This window comes from Pongo abelii, chromosome 1 (assembly GCF_028885655.2).
Source record: "Pongo abelii isolate AG06213 chromosome 1, NHGRI_mPonAbe1-v2.0_pri, whole genome shotgun sequence".
NCBI lineage: Eukaryota > Metazoa > Chordata > Mammalia > Primates > Hominidae > Pongo > Pongo abelii.
Genome location: NC_071985.2, coordinates 174396636 through 174404007, shown reverse-complemented (window position 1 = coordinate 174404007; position 7372 = coordinate 174396636).

Sequence of the window (7372 nt, the reverse complement as noted above, 5' to 3'; positions counted from 1 at the left end):
CTGCCTTCAGTGTCTCATCATGTTTCGCTTGGATTGTTATAGTGGCCTTCAAACAAATCTCCCTGCTTTTACTCAGCAGCTCAGAGATAATTCAGAAAAGCAACTTCTGGATTTTACTTTGTTCCTCAAAGCCGTTCAATATCTTCATGTTGTCTCAGGTTATGCTTCCCAAACTGTGGTATGTGACCAGGTCCCAGATGGTACCCAAGCCATAAGCTAAACATAATATCACTTTAAAATGCTAATTTTACATGATGGCTAGTAACTAAAAACATCATTTTACATGAAAGCAAATGAATACATTATAGCCAAGATGAAAAAGCTGGATGGGCTGAAATATTTCAAAGAGTTTTTTTTATTTCTAGCAAGTGGTATCAGGACCCTTGTGTATTAGTCCATACTCATATTGCTATAAAGAAATGCCTGAGACTGGGTAACTTACAAGAAAAGAGGTTTAATTGGCTCACAGTTCTGCAGGCTGTACTGGACGCATGGTGGCATCTGCTTCCGGGGAGGCCTCAGGGAGATTTTCATCACGGCAGAAGGCAAAGAGGGAGCAGGCACTTCACATGGCGAAAGCAGGAGCAAGAGAGAGGGAGGGGAGAGGTGCCACACACTTTGAAACCACCAGATCTCATGAGAATTCACTCACTATCCTGAGGACAGTACCAAGGGGACAGTACTAAAACATTCATGAGAAATTGTCCCCATGATCAATCACCTCCCACCAGGCTCCACCTCCAACATTGGGGATCACAGCTCAACATGAGATTTGCAGGGGGAACACAGATCCAAACATATCACCTTAGCAGCACAAGTTTACTCTTTCCACCATAAGAGGTGTTTCAGTGGGAAAGTTTATAATGTCTTGGCCCATAGAATAATTGCCAAGTCATTAGTTCATATCCCAGTTTCTCCAAGATCTGTTCAGGCCTGCCTTGCCACCCTCTTCTCTTTAATAGATTCTTGGAGACTCCACTCATCAACCATCCCATACCACTTGTATTAGTTTGTTCTTGCATTGCTATAAAGAAATACCTGAGACTGGGTAATTTATAAAGGAAAGAGGGTTTAATTGGCTCATGGTTTCACAGGCTGTAAAGGAAGCATGATGCTGGCATCTGCTCAGTTTCCAGGGAGGCCTCAGGAAACTTTTAATCATGGTGGAAGGTGAAAGGGAAGCAGGGATGTCTTACATGGTCAGAGAAGGAGCAAGAGAGAGAGGGGAGAGGTGCTACACACCATTAAACAACCAGATCTCAAGATAACTCACTGGCTCATTGCACAGTACCAAGGGAGGATGGTGCTAAACCATTCATGAGAATTTCAGCCCCATGATCCAACCACCTCCAACACTGGGGATTGCTATTCAACAAGAGATTTGAGCAGGAACAGAGATCCAAACCATATCACCACTTAAAATAATACCTACTGCCGGGCCTGGTGGCTCACACCTGTAATCCCAGCACTTTGGGAGGCCGAGGCAGGCGGATTACCTGAGGTCAGGAGTTCGAGACCAGCCTGACCAGCATGGAAAAACCCCATCTCTACTAAAAATACAAAATTAGTCGGGCATGGTGGCGCATGCCAGTAATCCTAGCTACTTGGGAGGCTGAGGCAGGAGAATTGCTTGAACCCGGGAGACAGAGGTTGTGGTGAGCTGAGATCGCACTATTGCACTCCAGCCTGGGCAACAAGAGCGAAACTCCATCTCAAAAAAAGAAAATAATAATAATGATAATAACTACTATAGTCTCCAAGGTTTAGTAAAAAACAAAAACCACTGTAGGTATCTCAAACAGGAATAAATTTTATATAGGAAATTAGAAGCTTACAAAGCCATTAGAAGAACCGGCAGAACAAAGGTTAGGCGAGCCAACTGCCAGTGTTCAGGAAGTCAGGAAGCGCAGCCATGGCAGGAAGCTGCCGCTAATTCTTTGGGCTGTCTGCAGCAGCTAAATGGGTTATGTTCAAGAGCATGGCTGGAAGGTGCAGCTCCAGAAAAACTTCACATCTGCCACCAGCTGAAAACCAAAATACTGGCTTTTGAGTCTCTTTTGCCTTTCAAATACTGCATGTATGGCTCTAAGCCCTGAAACTTTGTGATATGGGCTGAATGGTGTCCCCTCAAGTTTACATGTTGAAGTTCATACCCCCCAGTACCTTAGAATGTGATTGTATTTGCAGATTTACCTTAATCTTTTTAAAAAGGGATTAAGGTAAAATGAGGTTATGTGGGTGGACCCTACTCTAAGATGACGGATGTCCTTATAAAAAGAGGAGTTTAGGACACAGATAAGCACAGAGAGAAGACCACATGAAGACATGGAGATGAGATGACCATCCACAAGTCAAGGAGAGACTTCAGAAACCACCGCTTTCAACACCTTGATCTTGGATTTTCAGCCTACAGGACTGTGAGACAATAAGTTTCTGTTGTTTAAGCCACCCAGTTTGTGGCACTTTGTTATGGCAGCCCTAGCAAACTAACATATTCTGGGAATAGGGATTTTGCAAGACTTAGTTATTAGGTTTCTAAGGGCAAAAATGGTACTGAGTTGCAAGAGACAATCTTGCACAGCTGCCCTATGCTAGGCTTATGCTGAAGCCCAGTCACAACACAAAGCACTTCACACATGTTATCTTGTTTAATTTAAGCCTCATATCATCCATCAGTAGTGGGAACCTAGGTCAGATCTAGAAGCAGATCTCTTTGTGCTCTATCTGGTTGCATATGCACTTTCTTCTTTGGTCCACTCAGGGAACATCTATTGATCTTCAAATCGATGTCAATTCTTCTCGCTCTTCACCCAATGCCAATCTTCTCCCTCCCCACAGAGCCATTTCCTCCTTTATTTTCCCAAAACCATAACCCATATGGATTTCTATAATAGTACCTGTGCAGATTCTATGCATTTTTACATCTACGCATTTGCCTTCTCCACTAAACTCTAGGTTTCTTAAGAGCAGAGACCACATCTTGTTTGCTTTTGCACTTCCAGAGCCCAACTTTGTGTCCGATACATGGTTTTTCTTCAGGGTGTGTTGGAAGAAAGTGGGAGGAAGCATTCAAACTGGGAAAAGAGCCATGGCTCCTTTCACCACACTGCAGTGTCAGCATCTCATAAGAACACACCCAGTTAATCCAGAATAGACAGGAAGGAAGAATGCTTTTGCACACACACATGCATACAAATGTGAGAGACTTCTCTAGCCTGATGCTAGACCACTTCCCTTATAGAAATTGGCCAGCAGTGTGACAGTTAATTAACTTTCTAAGTAGCTAACCAAATATCTCATTTACTCAGTCAACAGAGTGGTAAGAGAGAAGTGTGATGGAACAGAGAAAAGGGACCTTAGGGAGCTATGAAGGAGGCTTTGCAAAGCAGATGACATTTGAGCTTGATCTTAAAGAATGAGTAAGTATGTTATGAAGGGTAGTGGGTCGTGGGTATTCTAGAAAAGGGAACAGCATGGGCCATGTCTGGAGACTTGGGCTTGTTTAGCAAAGAGCAAGTAGTTAGGGGTGTATGTACGTTTGTTACGTGCGGAGGGTGGGGAAGAGGAGAGACAAATGAAAAACCACAACAAATGTCTTTGTACACAAATATTTCTTCACATTTCAGATAGTCACAGAATGTCTTAGATCTGGGCATGGTTTATAATATCATAAATTGGAAATGGCCAATGATAGGACAATGGATAAGTAAACTATGGTGTATTAACTCAAAACAATATTGTATAATAACATAATTACATAATTTATTAAAAGTATTAGCAAATACTTTACATAAATGCATATTAAATAAATGACTATTAAATGAATAAGTATTAAAAGTAATGGCAAAGATCACAATTCCTTTTGCACCAACCTAATTATGTAAGATTTGTAATGAAGAACTTATCACTTTGCAGAAAGATTTTGTTTGAATAATCCCAAGTGAAACAGGATTTGATGTGGTCATATGCACTTAAAAAATAAAATAGGCTGGGCACAGTGGCTCACGCCTGTAATCCCAGCACTTTGGGAGGCTGAAGCAGGAGGATCATGAGATCAGGAGTTTGAGACCAGCCTGGCTAACACGGTGAAACCCCATCTCTACTAAAAATACAAAAATAAGCCTGGCGTGGGGGCGTGCCTGTAATCCCAGCTACTTGTGGGGCTGAGGCAGGAGAATTGCTTGAATCTGGGAGGCGGAGGTTGCAGTGAGCTAACATCATGCCACTGCACTCCAGCCTGGGTGGCAGAGCGATGAGACTCTGTCTCAAAAATAAATAAATAAATAAATAAATAACAATAAAATCCTAAACAGAAGGAAAAAAATGGAAGGAAATATTGTGGGCAGTTGTTATCTTTAGGTGATTTTTCCCCTCTCATTCCTATTGATTAATTTTGCACCTAATTTATTGATAATGAAGATGAATTTATTTTTTATGTATTTTTGAAAAATCCATGTCCTGTCCTAAAGATTTTTGCTGCCAATTCCTTTATGTTCTGTGGTTAAGGGACACTTTAGCTGTGACCAGAAGAGAAAAGGCCACAGTATCACCAAACCACCAAGAAGACAAAGGCTTAAGAAAGGAAGCCAAAGACCAAGGGGCATTAGGTCCCTGTGATTCCCGTCTCAGAGTGAAAGCACAAGTTGCAGCTTCAGAGGGCTTCCCAGAGCAGAGTGGGCAAAGCTGATGCATCCACAGTGTCTAGGCTCTGAGGAAACTAAGACGGCCAAATCCCACCCACTCCACCCCACCTTGAATCCCTTCTAAAGCTTCCATAGGTTCCTAGACTCGTCTTGCATGCTCTCAGCAATAAGTAGTCCTCACACTTGAGCCAGACTCCTCCAGCCAGTTTAAAAGTTCTGCCCAAATCTACTTTTCAGATGGCCCCGGTCCGGCTATACGGACTCACACAGAACAAAGCTAACTTTCCACATGACACCCCCTACTACTCTGACCTCACTAGATTAGGTTTCATGAGACCAGCCCTTAGGTCTGTTTTGCTGTATCCTCAGCACTCAATATGGTGCCACGTACAGAGTAAGCACTTAGGACATGTAGGATGAATGAACAAGTGAAAGAGTGAGTGAATAAATGCACTCCCGAGTCTTCTCTTCTCCTGGCCAAATATCCCCAGTTCCTTCAACAGTTCTGATGTGGCTCCTAGACCTGTCAGCATTTGTTCTGGATATTCCCCAGCATGTCCGTGTTAAATGTTGATTTCAGGAATCTACGCAATAGTCCTTGTGTGGTGTGGGGTGCACAATTCACAGGAACCATAACTACCCTCGTTTAGAACAACCTATTTTAATGAGGCAACTCAAGATCTTAAGAGCTATTGTGGAAATCACTAATGGTTAAAAAATCTGGACTATATTTTTAGGCATTGGGGTCACTGCTATCAATCCCAGCAGCATGGTGTTCTTTCTTGACCATTCAAGACTCTGCCCAATGTTGTGGAAAAGGCAAGGGTAAGGAGTCAAAAGACCTGGATATGGGCATTGGGATGGTAGCAGTAGCTACTATGGAGTCCCAGGTTCACTCTAGGCTAAACATTGTGCTATGTGTCTCACAAATATGTTCTCAGTTAACCCTTGTTACAAGTAGAGTACTGTTTTTATCCATGCTTTACAAATAGAGAAATTACCTAAGCTTATTTCTGGCATTTCATTGTGCAGGAATCTCCAGCTGGTCACTCAAACTCTCTGGGCTTCATTTATTTTATCTGTCAAATGGAGATAATAATAATACCTGTCTTGGAGAGTCACTGGGAAGATTTATTAAAAGTATGCAGTGAAAGTAACTAATAAAGCCTATAAACTTGCAATACATTATTATAAAGGCTCCGATTTTCCAGAGCAAAGTCTGGAGACATAGATTTCAATTTCCTCTCTGTGTCTGTGTCTGCCATTCCAGATTGCTGTCAGTTGATATAACAAATGTTTTCTTCCTTTCTCTAATCTTGGACATTTTTTTAATAGATTAAGAGTAATTACTCCCAAATGGATACATGAAAGCCCAATTTCTGCCTAACATACATCAAACCATTCATAAATATGCATTTCTATTTTATTTATTATTCTTCATTAAATCTATTTCAAGTGAAAACAAACAAATCCACTCTTTCCAAGTATTAAATTAACTCAACGCCAAAGCTGTTTTCCTGCAACACTCTTCCAGCAGAGGGCACTATTTCTCTATAAAGAGGGTGCCTTAGTTTTCTAAACTGTGATCCTCAGATTTTGGGGTAATTTTTGCAGAGCCTCATAAATAAATTCAGACCCAAGTATTAAGAACTATTAATGAGAACAATGCTATTTGGGTTTACTTCATGAAAAGAATTTTCAGTTAGTGCAGAAGTGCTGATTTTTGCCCTCTTGCCATATGAGGTCAGGTATCTCCTTATTTAGAAATCACAGAATGTGAGAGTTAGGGCCTTATAGATCACTTAGCCCACAGATCACAAAGAAACTGCCTGCAGGCCAAATTCAGCCCACATTCATATTTTGTTTGCCTTGCAGAAGTTTATTATTATTGTTATCAGACTAACATTAACCAGGAGGTTGCACATAACATATAGATTTCTTAGCATATCTTTAAAAAATAAATCTGAAGCTCTCACAATGCTGAGCCAACATGCCTCTATGGTGACAACTGGCTGGGATTCAATAAATTTACACCCTTGTGGACAGGACATATGCATGCTAGTTCCCTAACAGCGACTCCTCATCCAGGCTGCCCCATTAGTATATATTAACCACCTGGACCTAAAAGCACTTGAGTTTATGACCTGTAGATTCTTGTCCAACTTCTTCATGTTACAGGCGAAGACACTGGAGGCCAGAAATAGGAAGGGCCTTGCTCAAGGTCACACTACAAGTGAGGCGCTGAGACCAGGTCTCACTCCTAGGCCTCCCAACTCACAGGGTCACAGTCCTTTCCCACCTCTGGGGTTTCTCAAGATAAAGAATTGATCCTGACTCCTGCCTGTGCCTTTTGTCAGAAAGCTTCAGTCCTTTCCTCCTTTATCCTAAGAGGCCAGTGTTCCCAGGCAGGTGGGAGGGCCACGAAGAGGTCCCAGACAGAGTAAGATGCAAGGAGAGGCTTTGGTGGTGGTGGTTGGGAGTGGGGGGTGGGGTCAGGGAACAGAAAGAGAGGGGAGGGGAGGGAAAAGAAGGGGAGAGGGGGCCCTCTACTAGTTCTTCTAGGGCCTTGTTCTTGGCTACTCCTGCTTTCCTAGGCCTAGTTTTGCTTCTCAGACCCTGATTTCTTGGGCTGATGGACAGAACTTGGAGAGCACAGTCAGAGAGACTTCCTTTCTTAAAATTTCTGGGCCGGCCAGGCGCGGTGGCTCACGCCTGTAATCCCAGCAACT